At 43.4% G+C, this 15,997-nt stretch overlaps 1 long non-coding RNA gene across 4 annotated transcripts in view; it reads left to right on the plus strand.

The window, feature by feature from the left end:
- Positions 1-15,997, plus strand: part of LOC107312667 (uncharacterized) — a 49,885-nt gene that overhangs the window by 11,839 nt on the left and 22,049 nt on the right. For 2 of the 4 annotated variants that reach the window (XR_014945133.1, XR_001554542.3), the window contains exons 2-3: positions 650-773; positions 8,107-8,248. This is a non-coding gene — a long non-coding RNA (uncharacterized LOC107312667). The remainder of the gene's footprint in view (positions 1-649; positions 774-8,106; positions 8,249-15,997) is intronic. The other 2 variants (XR_014945135.1, XR_014945136.1) reach the window with 1 other exon arrangement.

The following is a 15,997-nucleotide window of genomic DNA, read 5'->3' on the forward strand; positions in this document are numbered from 1 at the left end:
CATAAAGAGAAGGAAAAAAAGATAGTTTTGTGGAAGACTTAGTGTCAGATCCGAGATCTAGTGTCAGATCCAGGCCCTGCTGGTGCCAGGTTGTCAGAGAAAGGCAGCAGCTCTGCCTACAACCTCTCCAACCCACAGGGTCCACAGGGGAGTCCAGTCTCAATTTGGTGTCAAATCCTTCAAAGGCAACTTTCCCATTGATTTAATGTGCTGGTTTTGTTTAATCTCATTATTTTTGTGAATCCAACCGCGTGTCTGAAGTTCTTTAATTTTCTTCCTGTGAGAATGATATTCTGAATTCAGAGGTGGATAAAAACTAAAGCAGGAACTTATCTAACTGGATTATAAGTCCTTTATGTCAGACATTCGCTGTACAGCTGCATGTTGTTCCTCATTAATGCAATCAATACAGCGCTCTTGCAGTGTTGTTACAGGCAGGTTACCCTTCTCAGGTTCTTACCAGAGAATTTTGAAGGAGTGTGCATAAATCTGCTCATTTCTCACTGTGTTTATTTGAAAATGCTTTTAATTAACTCCAAATCAAATTTCTAAGTCCGGCCGTTTCTCCCTTCTGTGATTTGCAATGGAAATTTCACCTGGAAAATCAAAGCTTACAGAGGTCACTTTCACTTTCATCTTTTCCTTTCAGGTCCTAATACATGAAAAATCTATCCTTGGAAGCACATACCCCTCCTCAAACACCAAGATTTCAACACGGGGCAGATTGATTGTAAGAATTCTTCACAGGTGCTGAAGTTCTGCAGCCACCACCAGTAAGTAAAATGATGCAAGAAACCCCGCTTGAGTGAGATGCTTGTTATAGTAAAGAGCAAAAAAGGGCACAGAGAGGAATCCTCCTCGCAGAATGTGATCTCTAAATGCTTTCCCTTCCCTCCCATTTAAAATGCAAGAAGCAAGCAGATGCAGGGAGGCACTCACTTTAGGTTCAAAGAGCTGTTAGTGTAAAGGATCGATAGATCCAGTGCTGTATTTAGTGTTGTACAAAATGCTGGACCAGGCAATTATTTTTGATTCATCAGTGTGCTAAGTGAAGCATTCAAGTGTGACGGAGAATTATCATATTTTCTCTTTTTCTAATGCAGCTGAAATATTTTATCTTTAGAGGTGGTTTTTTGTTAAAGATGAATCTGCTTCTCCCAACAGGCATTGCCAATGCTTTGCTAATTGAGTTTTGGTTTTTAAGGGTGTTTTTTTTTTAGCATTCACTCCATCTCTTATCCACAGGCAGATGATGCTGGAGGGACACTTCCCCCAAGGCACCTGGCTGCAGCATTACACAGCAGATATGCTTGCTGATCTTACAGGGGAAACCCTGGAGTTGAATCCCTCTGACTCAAATAATCTAAAAGGCATAAATCTAAACATAGGGCAACACACTGAGTAACCAACAGGTTACAAACGCTTAGCCACTTTGCTTCAAAACACTTCAGTAGTGCTGTATTCAGTAACACCAACAGCCAGGTGCTGTAAGGCCTGAAGTAAAAACTGCATGGAAAGCTCACGCACTTCTTTTTACATAGGTAATAGCTGCAGGTGCTTGCAGCATTCCTTTCTGAGCCCACAGGAGAGCTGAGATACAATGAATTTATGCCTCGAGCCTGCAGGGGATGTCCAATGGAAATGACTTGCAAGTACTGTTTCTTCCAGATGAGATGAACAGAGGTTTTGATCATGAGACTAATGCTGTCCTGGGGACTTTGCAAACAAAATGATGACTTTTGCAAATCTTTTCAGCTGCAGAGCAGTGAGCTAAAGGCAAAAAATTAAATGCCACGGTAGCTGCTGATAGTCTTATGTTAGTGTTATGAGACATTATGGGTAGGTTATGAAGAGCCAAAGGACTTACAGTTTTCACCTAGGATGTCTGTGGCCTTGGGTATCTAGAGAAATAGGAACTTGGTAGCAGAAAAGGTGTTAGAAATGAGAATAGTATTCTAAGAGGGGACCTAATCTTGTGCCGGGGGGAGGACACAAACAACCCCCTAAAGGCCAGGAACATACCTGCTGAAGGTATGCTGCTCCTGAGAACAGCTTGCTGCTGTTTGGAGCTCTGAGGCTTCAACTCCTTTCAGGTGCTCTGTGCCTGTTGCAGAACATGTTGGTTTTATAATGCTGAAGTCTTCCCTTGAATGCTACAGAGCAATTGCATCAGTCTGGAGGCAGAGGGAACTGATTATCCCAGTTCTGGAAGATGTAGCTCCTCGCACAAAGTTGCAGCTTTTCATTATTCAGTATGATCTGAGCACACTGAAAAAGTACTGCAGCTCCTCAATTCCCTGTGCTGTAATGGATTAGGGACATGGGTTTGTCCTTGCCGTCCTGGGCTGTGAAAATGTAAATGTAACCCCAGGTGTTTCCTTTTGCTATTATCCTTAACTGAAACTGTAGGCACCCTTGCTCAAAGACACACAGAGATGTTTGTTTCAATAATGTGTCTATAATGTCCGTCTATCAAAATCCTTCCCTGTCTTTCAGTTCCAAGCTAAATCCTGTTGGATCTTTTCCATGCACAATACAGAATTTCCTCAAGCAACAGACATGCTTATGAGGAGGTAGATCGCCCAACAACATCGTTATTTGCCTTTCTGTCTCCCTTCTCTTTCTCCATTTAGAGATCAGCTCTTCCCTTCCCTATGGGAAGGTGTGTGATGCTGGTTACAAGGCAGCCACCTGCTAATGCTTCCTGCATTGTGACATTGCTCTCTCAGTTACTGCATTTCTGGCTCTTTTCTCTTTGTGTGGCTGGTATTATTTTACAGGAAAGTCACGTCTTTATTTGAGAAATAGTTGAGTTTAGGCTCCTGTAACTCCAGTCTGGCACCTGAACATTTTAACACAGAAACATCCCTTTTTTTTGGCCCCAGAGCTTGCTGTGGATACCTGCTGCAATATTCCTCTAGTTCAGCACATTAGCAGCATAATCTATAAAATGATCAGCAAATGTAAGGCAAAATAAATGCATTAGTGGCAGTGATCAGCACTATGAGTTCACTTCTTACTTTTTTAATCACCCACTTGCCAGAGATAACTCTCAACACCCCGTGCATCTACAATAATGCTTCCACGTGCATTGTAGTGGTTTATCATGGAAAAGCTGCAAGTTCCTTTGTCATTATAGCTCTGCAAAGCTCTGCTGAAGTCTGCCTGGGCTCATGAAAACAATCTTGTGGGAAATCATCAGCCTCAGCTGGAGCTTTGGGTCTGGGCAATCCTGTGATGGCCAAAGGCCAGCCTGGGGGCCAGTTCCTTCCTGGAGAAGCTTCATGGGTTTCAGTTGCCCCCAGGCTTCTGGATGAGACCAGGGTAGGATAGCTGAGTTGTTTGCTGGTTTCTGGGTTTCTGTGCTTAAACTCAGCTTATTTCTTATTGTTATTACTATTATTTTATTAATATTCAGCAGAGAGAATTAAGAAGCACAACTGGCCTTGCTTCTGTGTCTTCCTGTGTTCTCGTGGCCATTTGTCATGCTGTGCATCCAGTGGCTTACAACAGCTGGTTATTTCCTGTGTTATCTTTTGGTGACAGTAATAATTTCTGCCCTTGGTGGTGGTCTGGGAAATTGGCATTCATAATGATTTTGGGTGGCCAATTCCTTTCCCTCCTGGGTCAGACCACCCCTGGTACTCTGCGAGCTTCAGTCCTCTCCCTCTGTGACAGACTAGTCCCACTGCACTTCGCTGACACAAATTACTCAGTCAGTTAGTGTTTGGACTCCTTTTTACATCTACCTTGTGCATTCTGCATGAGCTGTTAGTGGCTTTCCATTGTGGAAGGCTTTCTGCTCCTGCCAATTAGAGGGTGTGGGGAAAGATGATGGTGATTCCTGGGATTCAACACCCAACTGTGTTGAAGACAAAGCTCTCCTCAGGGCACAAACAGATTATAAAAGCATGATATCTTCCTAAAATGGAGGCAGCCAGGGAGATTCCCCAAGGTCTCCCACCTCCAAAATTATTTCTGATTCTTCTTAGCCTAGTTGCTTTGGATTTCATTATGGCAGTAGCACTATGTATTCTTCAGTCATCATGGTATGATTCATGTGTTCTCAGGGCTCCTTCAGACCATTATCTAGAACTAGTTTCCCATTAGCCTGGGGATATATTAAGCTTTGTTGAAGTTCTTACTCTGCTTTCTCCTGGGCAGCGTGGGAGGAGATGTGTTGTACAGCTGTCCCGCCCCAGATTAGCGTTCATGCCCATCCACTCAAAGACTTCTATTTCTTTGCAAATGATTTTAGCACATCACTTATAACAAGCAGCACATTGGGTGTCTGTGCCTGCTGGGGAAGCTCTTTATAGTGTTTAACCTAAATACATGCAAAAACAAAAATAAAATAAATGAAAGCTATAATGGTGTACAGAGAGGCAGACAGAAGTTCTGCAGTAATTTCTAATAACCGATGAGGTCTTGTTGTGTTTGTGCTCAGACTCTGCCCTGTGCTGCTTCTCCTGGCTACCTGGGCAATGCCAGGTAGGGGATAACTGCTGTGAAGTGAGCTTACCTCTACATGACAACGAAAGAGAGGCTGATTTGTCAGAAGGGCATTAAAGCTTTTCAAGTTATTGCTTTTCAGAAGGAAATAAGCTCCCAGGAGAAGTTTGCATCAAGCCTTGGGTCACTGGACAAACATCTCCTGAGCCACCTGGGGTAGGCATGAATTTCCTGGAGGTACAGGAAACTCACAAGCAGCCCTTTTGGTTCACGTCCAGTGTCTCCAGCACTGAAAAGAAAAGCAGCACTGCCAAGAGCTCTGGGTCTCATCCAGCAAAGGTGCTGCTACATGGACAGCTTGCAGGCTGTGTGCAGCCTCATTGTGAGTGCAAACTCAGCTGTTTTGCAGCCAGCAGACAGCGTACCTGCCTGCACTGACTCACACCTGATTTTGGAGCAGCTCCTTCTGCCCTGGGCTGTCCTTCCTGAGCACCTGGCACTGCAGGAGGAAAGCTGGCGGAGGGTTACTGGAGTGGCACAAAGAAGGGAAATAGGCTGGCCAGAAAAAAAAACAGCCTCTCTTTGTTTTGAAATGAGCTCTACACTGACAGTTTATTCTGCCTGTGTTTTATTTTTTTTAAATGAGAGGTTCAATGATGTGCTGGAAAATATGTACCAGCAGCAGGAAAATGGAAGGGAGAGCACAGGAAATATCGATAAGAATGATATTGACAGTGATTTTTCTTCAGACCGTAGCTCTAAGGAACACTGCACATCTGAATATATGCCAGGTCAAGGGCTGCAATGCCTGGTGCCTCCTGCTTGCCAGTTTGCCACATGATTTCAAAGCTCCCCAACACGCTATGTCAGATGTTTGGCAGGTTATAGAAAGAAAAATAGAGTAACTTTCAATTTTTAAAGCACAGTACTTGGTAGTTCTGGGAGCAATCCCATCTTCATGCATGGGAAGCTACTACAATGCTTCCCAGTTCTATCATGTGGAGATGAATTGTGCTGTGCCATCCAGGTTGGGGTCATCAAACATCGCTTATTTTTGTCCACTAGAGTGGATGGCTGCTCTGCCATTGTCTTCAATAGCGGCAAATATAAGCCAGTACCCTGTGCTTTTTAAGAATGCTGTTCTTGATGAGAGCAAACAATTCAGAGATGCTGCTTAGGCTATGAAATGCCCTTGAGCTTTGGAGCAGCTGTGCTGGCCAGGGATACCCATTTGCTTAGGATTGCTGTGAGACATAAGGATTTCTGTGAAAGGCGTTTCAAGCTATTTAAAGCATTTTGCTGTTTGCCTATAGCTCCTTCTGAGAGTGAAACTCAAGTGAAGAGGCTAGATAACAAAATAACATAATGGAATATAAAGTTTTCCATTGTGGACTAAACAAAAAATATAATAGTGGGATCTTTATAAGAAGGATATGGAGTGAATTTTTAAGGTAACACAATTTCTGAACATCTGAGGCTGAAGAAATAGGTTGCAGTACTTTGTTTTGTTTTTACGTCCAGGGCAGGTGCTCACCAGCTCTGCAAGGTCTGGTTTCTCCAACAAGGCCACAGCACATCACAGGGCATCAGATCAATCTGAAAGGTTTCATGCTCTGTCCCTTTTTTGGATCAGACTGAAGCACTCAGCAGCTTGCCAGAATAAATGTGTTTCCATTGAGAGAGAAATGCTTGGAGCACCATGGGGCAGATCACTAAATGACTTCTTTTTTTCTCTTTTTTTTTTTACCTGGAAAGTCAAACAGAGCATCCCCCGTATCACGCCCCTGCTTTCTTAGTGGGGAGTGAACTCCCTCCAGTGTAACTTCATAACTTATGGCCTCAAGTTGTGCCAGGAGAAGACCAGGTTGGATATTAGGAAAAACTTCTCCAAAGAGAAGTCCCCAGTCCCTGGAGGCATTCAGTAAATGTGGAGGTGTGGCACTGAGAGAAGTGGTTAATGGACAGTGTTGGTGGATGTTTGGACTGGATGATCTCAATGGTCTTTTCCAACCATAATGATTCTGTGATTCAATGCAGCGTTGGATCTTGTGTCACAAACCCACATCCAACATCTGGAGGGGAAAATGAAGACCCCAATAGGAGGTAACTACAATGGAGATAGGGCAGCTATCCGAAAGACATGTGGGCATTACAAGGCATGGACATGGACCCTGTAGTAATGCAGGGTGTCCTCAGCTTCAGGGTGGATGAGCTGAGTCCTCCCCTATGCCTTGGGATCTTTGTGTTGGTTGAACAGAGCAGCATCAAGCAAGAAATAGAGTTCAGTTATATCACCTGATATATATGATATATATGCTAATCCGTGGGTGACTCAGCACTGCCAGGGCTTGCTCAGCAGAGAGAAGGATTACTCTGTTTCTAATACATTATTTTGTTTTATTATTTTATATCTTCTAATTACCTTCTCTTCAGTTTTGATCCTGTCCTCTTGTAGCATCGAGGTTTATCCCCAGCTTCTCAACAGAGGCAGAAAAGAACATGCTTGGAGCCTCAGGTGCTCTGCGGTCCAGCAGCCACATCTGCAGGGCTTGCTTCCTAGCTGTCAGTTGGGTTGGGACTCTGGATGGTGTTTTTTAAGGGCTGTGATTTTACAGCATGTCAGGATCACACGTCCAGCTCCCTTCTTGGCAAGGCACTTGTGGACAGTTGACTGAGTCTAAGTTTTGTGCTTAAAAAATATATAGATATTGTTTTTCAGTTGTGAGAGTCTGTTGCCAACTCTCAAGTCATTCCTCTGTCTTGTTTACTGCTTAGACTTGAAAAGCATAACAATTTTTGAAGGCTTTGCTTTTAAACTCTGCTCTCGTTTTTCCTCTGTGACTGCTTTGACAGACTCCTCTGATGTATATTTTAGTATAGGTTGACGCAAAGCTAATGAGAAGGCAACTGTTTATTTACAGAAATATGGGTCCTATTTGTAAAATTATTTCCTGGTGAGAAAAAAAACATTGCTTTCCAATTTCCTTACATGAATTCTGTTTTTTTACATCTGCATTTCTTTATAGTTCCCTTTTTACACTGTATATTACTACAGACTTACAGCAACCATAGATAGATAACACTGCTGATTTATGAATCTGATTATTAAGTACTAAATAAAAAAAATTACTTATAGAGTCTCAGGCTTTGAGGTATCTCTTGACCAGTTTATCAGGGGAAAGACTTCAAAACTCAGTTGTTATTAGCTTAATGCAGTTCTGTCTTCCATATAAACCCCAACCCTTGTTGCATACATCCTGCTCAGGTTTTTATCACTTCATCTTTTGTTATTACCCTTAACAATAAAAATAATGGCACACATAAAAGCACAGCTAATATGTAGCAACACAGAGTGAGGCAGCTCTTAATGCTCTTACCTTATCTGAGTTAAATATGGAGCTCTGCTTGTGTTTCAAAATGTGATTGATGGTGTGGGTACACAGCTGGGACAGGTCAAACTGCCTTTTTTTTTGCCCAAGAAAAGGGCTAAATACTCACTGGCTGATGTGTATCTACTACGTTTGGCAGCTAAATCTGCTTGTAAGGGGATGTGCATGCTTTATAGTGCAGCCACAAGCAGAAACATTCCTCTCCAAAGAGATGGATGATAGGCATCAGACTCAGAATGACTCATCAAGGCCTTCCCTAATTGAGGTTCACAGGTGATGTGACTGGACCTACCCAGGTGGGAGAAGATAAGTAGAAGATGCCCAGAGGTGGTGGGTCCTCCAGGTGTTGTGAAGGCCCAGGAGGAGCAGCAGAGATCTGAGCCTGTAGATCTGAAGAGCTCCCAAAGGTATGTCTCTAACTTTAGGTTGATCTTACTGGGGAAAAATGGCCATCTGTTCTTCTCCTTCTTCTCTGCTAGGGAGATTTCCCCCCCATCAGCAGCTCATGGCTGCTCAGCAGGCTAAACAGACTGGTGTGGGGAGCCTTCTGTGTGCCTTCCTTACCCCATCTGTGGAGCAGTAAAATGCTTTGAGATTGTCTCTGTGATGGTTTCCTTCCCTTCTTTTGAGCTCCTAAAAGCCAGTTTTTCTCCGCAGAATGAATGGCTGTTACATTAGAGAGTGAGATCATGCAGGATCTGACCACCCTGAAATTACTGGGGCTGCATTGGAGGGATGTGGAGATAATAGGTTTAATGCTGCTCCATGTTTTGCATTTCAGTAACTGGGCACTTTCCCACTAAGTCTTGGAATCCCTGTCAATAAAAGAAAAGGGAGAAATGAATAGGCTCAGCAAGAAATGTACCCTAGCGGAGATCTTATTGGCATGGCAAGTGGTGAAACCTGGCTGCATTCCTGTTCAAGACTTTGAATGAAATATGTTGTTTCAGTTTTTGATACGCTTCCTTGAATAAGAATTACAGAGGCCCATTACTTTGCCTTCAGGGAAATGGCTTTCAAGACATCTTCTGCTTGTTTACTTCTAGGCTTAATTTCACCAGGCGTAGTCTCCATTCAGGTTTTTTTTTTTCTGAGGAAAGCATCTTCTGCTTTTGGTTCAAAATGAAACAAATATTTTTACCCTTTACTAAAACAAACAAACAACAAAAACCCACAAAGAAAAGAACATTCTGAAATGTACTGTGTGCGTTTGAGAGAAGGAGTTTTAAGATGATTAGCCAACCAGAATGGGAAATCTGACTTAGACTTGTGTGTACGTTGGGACTCAGTGCAACCTCTCAGCAAGGCAGCACCGACAGCAGCAGCAGAATGAATGGCATTGCAGCTGCTGGGCGCAGCACAGCTTGTGCATTTGCATTCCGTTCACAGGAGCTGTGCAAAGGAAGCCCGTGCTGCTGGAGGACTGCACCCTGCCAAATCATCTTGGCAGCCGCATCCGTGCAGCCCATCCAAGAGGGGTAAATGAGAGCAGGATTTGGCCGCTTTCTTTTGGTTAATCTCTCGTTTTAGAAGAGCTCTGTGTTTGTCTGGTTGGCACGTTGATGCTCAAGAGCTCAATTCTACTTGTTGAGGATGTTAGTAGTCTGACAGCAGCCTATAATTACGGGATGTCATGCAGGGCTGGTGATAGATACAGCAGTGCTGGAATCTAGGGGCTGCTAAATTCATGAGGCACTCGAGGGTATCTTAGCAGTGAAACGATCCTTGGTGTGACTAAAGCATGCGAACACTTCAGAGCAGGCTTAATATAAAGCCTGCAAATTGTCTCGATGGAGTAAATGGAAATATTAGTGTATGTGTACACATACAAAAATGTCTGTAGGCTTGGAGGCTTAAATATCAATTCAGTTTGAGAATTAGCTTACATTCACTTTGTGCTATCTTCGTTTATGTAATTATCCATGCTCAGGTTATCTCTCCCCACTAAAGTCCGTGTGCATCGTGGTGGTTTTATGTTTTGCTGTAAGTGCATGTATTTATGCCACCAAAGCCAGTTGTCTCTATCTGTGTAAAAGAAGTTTTGATAATACAGTTAATGTGGTATCACTAAATAATTCAGTTTATCCACTGGCCATGCTGATTTTATTTCTAACTTAATACAAGTTTTGATCTGTAACCCTGTATACCAAGATGAGTTGCTTTCTAGCATTATTCATTGATTCAGCCCTGATTTGTCTGGAAAGGTGATTCACCTTCAGTAAAGGTTTAATTCCATATTTATAAAGTATGAAGTTTTCAGCTCTATAATCACAATTCTGTTAGTCACAGCAGTCTTTTTGTCTCCTGGTGTATGAATGCAAGCAACTGTGCAAGCAGCCACAGGCAGACGTCACTTGCTCTGCCATAGGACACTGGGTTTTCAGATACCATCTCTCCTTCTTGGCAGATTTGGGGTTTTCATGTTTCTAGGGCATTTTATGTAATTGAATATCCAACAAGAGCACTGAATCAGTCCTTTTGCTGATAGTCTGGCAAATCTAGCCTGTTGGTGACTGGAAAAAGCCTGGCCCAGCCAGGTGTCTGAACTCTGCTGTTCTGTGTTTGGTGCTGTTGAAGGTTGATAAAAAAAGAAACACCATCTGAAATCATTTTCTTCCTTAGGAAGATCTGAGACAACTTGCTGCTATATGAAATGGAATGAGTCCCTCATTGTTAAAATAATTGTCCCCAAAGAGTCCTCATAGTGAATCTGGGCATATTGAGGGGCAAGAAGGGCTATTTGTGGGCTGGCTCCTGTTGGCACACATCTCTGCAGGCATTGACATAGGAAAGCACAGGAAAAAGGGCACTGCTGTGCCTTGTATGGGCTTTCCTATGCATTCGGATTCCCCATTTTGGTCATCTGAATGATTCAATAAAGTAGAAAAAGTAAAGATGGTAGGAAGGTCATTTCATAAGCGAACTTCTAGAACTATGTACTACACTTCTGTATTTTTAGAGAGAAAAGGTTAAAAAAAAACAAACCCAAAAAGCTGCTGTATTTGCTTCTTGGAGAAAAAAGATTCTGTGTGTGCAAGTTTGAAGCAGGCTAAAGGCAGCGACTGTCAGTTCTAAGGCGTGCAAAAAGGCCAAAGCTCTGCCCAAAGTACTTTGTGGATTCAGTAGCTCTTCTTGTTCAAGTATATTTGATAGATGCTGTAGAAGGCCAGGCTCAGGTGCACAGAGTTACGCAGTAAAAAGGGAAGGAATGCTGTAGTGTAAGGCATATTCACCCCATGTTCTGTTTTGTTTAATGTTGTATTTGAGAAATTTTGGGGGTGGGAGGAGATGGGTAAGAAAGGGAAGGGGCCAACAACTTTTGAATGATGTCTGTCATATGTACTTTCTAACTTGCACCCACATGTGGAAGCGCTGCTAATGAGCACATTTTTCCTTTGGTAGTATTCATGGAGCTACAGCAGCTCAGCACTTAGAATGGCAGTTTCTTACAGAACCAGTGAGTGGCAACTTCTATACCGAGCATGTCTAAGGTTTTCTCTTCAGTAGGCACATGCAGGTTTAATTAAACTCAAAGTGATCCTAGGGTGTAATGATACAAGTAGATGGAAAACAAGAAAATTGAGGGAAGTGCTTTTAACTGCAGTGATCTGAAGTGTAGAAGATAAATAATACATAGATTGGCATTGCTCACTGAAGTCAACCACTGAGTATGCTGGAGATTTTAGTGCTGAGGAACATGCGTGCCCTGAGGAAGTTCCTTCTCTGTGCAGTGCTGGTGGCAGGTCCTCTCAGCACCCTCCTTTCTCAGGTTGCTTCCTCCACCTGATGTTAATGATCTCCTTGCAAGAGTTGGTGGAGTCTGTTCCCACAGCAGAGGACACCTGCAGTGAGGAGGTGGGGAGAAGGGAAGGATGCTTGCTTAACTTGGTCCAGCATCACTCAGTGGACTACACAAAGGCCCTGCTATCTGCATCTGTGCTCCTGACTAGGAGAACTTTGCACTCGGTGGAATTGTCTTCCCTTTGCAACCATTGATAGATATGGCTCTGCTTGATTCTAACGAGGCAGATAAAGACACGCCTTACAAGCTAGCGGCAGTCTTCTATTGATTTTGAGTTGTTCTGCTTTCTCTTTTGACCAGTCATCCCTTTCTGTTGTGATAATTAAAGGACATTTTTGCATTCTGTGGCAGGAAGCCACTATTTTCTGTTCAGGATATGCTGAATTCCCACATCACATGGAAAACTATTGGGAAATCCATAATTGCGGGGCTTTGGCAGCTTTTAAATATTTCCATGGTTACCAAGGGGAAGGAGGTTCCCATTGGTGGATGCAATAATTATTTCAGTGACAAGGATGAACATGAATTTTGAAGTTCTTTGTTCAAGTATTATTTGTAGTACCAACTCAATTTTGTAGTGCACGGAGTTCAATTTCCATATTCACTATTTATTGATTTTTTTCAAAGCTGATAAATGGGAGGCATTAAAACTTCATCTAATCCAGACAGTGGAATGATGTGGAAAACTTTGCTGCTGGTACTTCTCTGTTACATTCAAGTAAGGAGGAAAGCCAGGCGCAGTGCTATTTGATTTCATTGTCTTCTGTGTGGGGTTTTCATGCCTGTGCCTGAAACTCTGTTTTTATTGATATAAAAATCCCCAGAAAAGGAAATCTGGTTAAAACAAGCAACTGTAAGTTTGTATTTTTGGTATAGAGCATCAATAGTCCATCTTATTACAATGGTGTCTCCAGAATATGCTTCTCACAGTCAACAAGAACCAAATAGTACCTGTGGGTAGGCTTGAGGTGCATGGACAGGGTGAATATCAGTATGTATATATTATACTGCAACTTCCTTTCTAGATCTTTCCATGAACAAAAGAGGGCAACACTGACTGAATGAGTAGCTTATGAAATCCTGCCCAGCATTCCAGTAGGGAGGATCTGACAGTAACTCTGGAGAGAGCCCCATTCTGTAGCACTTGCTCTGCTTGTGCAAGGGATGCGAAACAACGCCAGCTCTTGGGAACCACTTTCTTTTTGTGCCTGTTTCTGACTCCTCTTATCTTCTTCAAGGAGTGCCTATGTAGAGCAGAGGTGGAATGTTTCTATGCCGGATGACTTCTTGGTGCATTTACAACTTTAGCCTGACAATTACTAGAGTTAAAGATTTACAACTGGGTACTCTTGCCAGTTTTTTGGGGGGCTCATTCTAAGCCTTAAATAACAAATCTTCAGATTTGTATCCTGTGGAGAGTCTCAGCATGTTTGTTTTCTCAAGGGAAGTTAAGGCACATATTAATGTCAAACCGCATTTGGACTGAAAGCATCATGCAGGATCTGTTTTATGGGATAATGCTCCATTTTTATTTCTATTTTCTGTGTCCACCCCCTACTCCTACCTACCCACAGCCCCAAATTAGGACAGCTAGACATTTTCTGGTTGAAAAAGCTCAAATGCAGCTGCCCTGAGTGCATCTCTGTGCTAATGCCATGGGTGCATGAATAGAGGCAAGACTCAAGGCACAAACATGGAGCAATTTGCGCCGTGGCAGCTGCAGGCAGAGAGGCAGATCATGTGTTGAAAGGTGGATGCTTGAAAGCATGTCCAATTTAGCCAGGATTCAACCCAGTTAAAGCATTCTGGGGGGGCTGTGTGCAGGGATTGATTTTTAAATTATTATTATTTTTTTAATGTTTTTATTTGGGACAGCTCGTCTTGCTGGGGGTTCACTCATTTATAGGCCTGCAGCTTGCTTGGCAGAATGTTTCACCTCAAGAACTGTGTTCAATGTTGTGTCCCTCACTATGAGAAAGACATTGAGGTGCTGGAATGCATCCAGAGATGGGTGGATGTGGTAATAAAGTTATGAAGGGTTTGTTAAGTAGAAAAAGAGGGAACTGGAGTTTTTTAGTCTGGAGAAAAGGAGACTGAGGGAAAATCTCATCACTCTCTATAACAGCTGAAAGGAAGTTGTGATGAGCTGGGGTGGGGGTCAGCCTCTTCTTCCAGGTAACAGTGATAGGACGAGAGATGATGGCCTCAGGTTGCACCGGGGGAGGCTCAGGTTGGAGATTAGGAAAACTTATTAAAATGAGTCCATGCAGATGTTCCAGAACAGTGGAGATGTGGCACTGAGGGACATGTTTATGGGCACAGTGGGGGTGGGTTGGACTAGGTGCTCCTAGTGATCTTACCCAACCTTAATGATTCTATGATACTAAAGGAAAAAGCAAAAGGAAAGAGCCACTTGCCACAGCTCCTAACCACATGTTCTAAAGTGATGCAGAACAGTGGAAAAGCAGTCTAATAATACAAATGGGAGGTTAAAACAAGAGGGTTTTTTAGATAAAATCTTGTAGTGGTTTCTAAAACTCAGAAAGCAACATGGATGCTGCTGCAAATGTTGAGATAATTGTGGGAAGCCTGGCTTGTATCCAGGAAGGCAATGAGTGTGGCTGCTGGTTACAACCTGATGCCATGGCTGCCGCCTTTTTAAAGCATTTAACCCTTTTAAAAGGGTTTTGTAATCCATCAAAAGTGCAGATGCTGTGGGGTCAGCAGAAAGCAAGCCATCAATGACACTTAGAAAAGTGCAGCAGGAGGATGGTAAAATGCAGAGCTGGTCCGCAGAGTAATTTGTACACGTGGAAAAAAAGCCCTCCTCCTTTTGGCCTATGATGTAACCAAGCCCTGAAGTAAAAGCTACCAATGGGGATATTTAACATCCTTTCTCCCCCACTGGAAATGAAAAAATAAAGCAGACAAGCAAGCCTGCCATCCTTCAAAGCCTCTGGGAAACAGGGACAGGCGAAAGGAATGGTGCAAATCAATCTACATTACATTACCTCACTAGAAGGACTTGAAGGGACTACAGAACATTTTCATTAATCTTGTATGGGGCCGCTCAGTGTCATCCTAAATTGCATCAAGACGAGATGAAGCCAGCACACACCGTCAGCACACAGGCTGGAGGAAAGGAAGGGAAGAGCTGGGCCAAATTCCCCTTCACAATAAGGTGCTGAAGAAGGGACTTTATGCCCAGCTCAAGAGCTTCATGATGAACTCTTGCTGTGACCAAGCAAGAGAAGCACTGAGTGCTGAGTGCCATTTAAAAGGGGGTCGTATCCAATGAGAAGATCCCTTTGTCTGCATCAGGCTTTGTTCTATGACTGTCCTGAAGTCAAGGAGGTGGTGGTCTGTTTATGTGGGCAAGAGTGCATTTGGCCTCTTAATCCACAATGATATCATAGAATCACTAAGGTTGGAAAATACCACTGAGATCATCAAGTCCAACCCCCTACCCACCTCCACCATGCCCACCCCCACGGCCCCCAGTGCCACATCTCCACAGTTCTTAAACACCTCCAGGGACAGTGACCCCACCACCTCCCTGGGCAGCCCTGTGCCACTGCCTCACTACTATTTTGGACAGTGATTTTTTCCTAATATCTAACCTGGAAGTAACTTTAGTACCAGATCCCAGGGGGCATTTGTTACAGCAGGGTCAAGTGTACCTTGGGAACAGAACCTCCTGGATGCTGCTCTGCTGCTGCTTTCTTGTGAACATCGTTTTCTCCTTCCTTGCTCACAGGGTTTTCCAGAATGTTATGGTCGCAAATCTTCCTAACTCTCAAGTCTGATTTCAGTGTTTATTTAAAACACTCCTCCTTTTAGCAGTTCTTTGGAAGCTACAGTGTGAGACGACTCATTATAGCATGATGGAGGGACGTGGACATATGTATGCACCAGACTCACGTATGAACAAAACTAGAAAAGGAATGGTGAGGCAAGAAATAGTACAGCAAAGACAAGTGGGAGAACAAGCAAGTGTCAGATGTTTCAGCCTCCACAGAAGAGGAATGACGCTGCTATGGTTAGCCACAGCTGTAGCTCCTGTCCCAGACTGCAGGGATGAATAATCCCCATTGCCCCTTATGATGGATCCAGCAATGAGGCAGAAGGTGTAGGAGCAAAGAGTGGGATCTGGGTGACCTCAGGACAGGATGGAAGGGCAAAGCCTTCATTGCTTCCCTTGGTCGGAAGGGAAGGTATTGTGCTAATGCCAGGGCTGCTCTTGATCATGGCAGCAGTAGCTGTGTAGGTTGCTAGAAAACACAGAAATAAAGCAAATCGACCCAAAATGGGAGGCACTTGTGGGATGTGAGTGTCGATTGTGCTTGGAGCAAAG

The sequence above is a fragment of the Coturnix japonica genome, chromosome 4 (genome assembly GCF_054131305.1).
Source record: "Coturnix japonica strain WE chromosome 4, WE-NBRP24, whole genome shotgun sequence".
NCBI classification, from domain to species: Eukaryota; Metazoa; Chordata; class Aves; order Galliformes; family Phasianidae; genus Coturnix; species Coturnix japonica.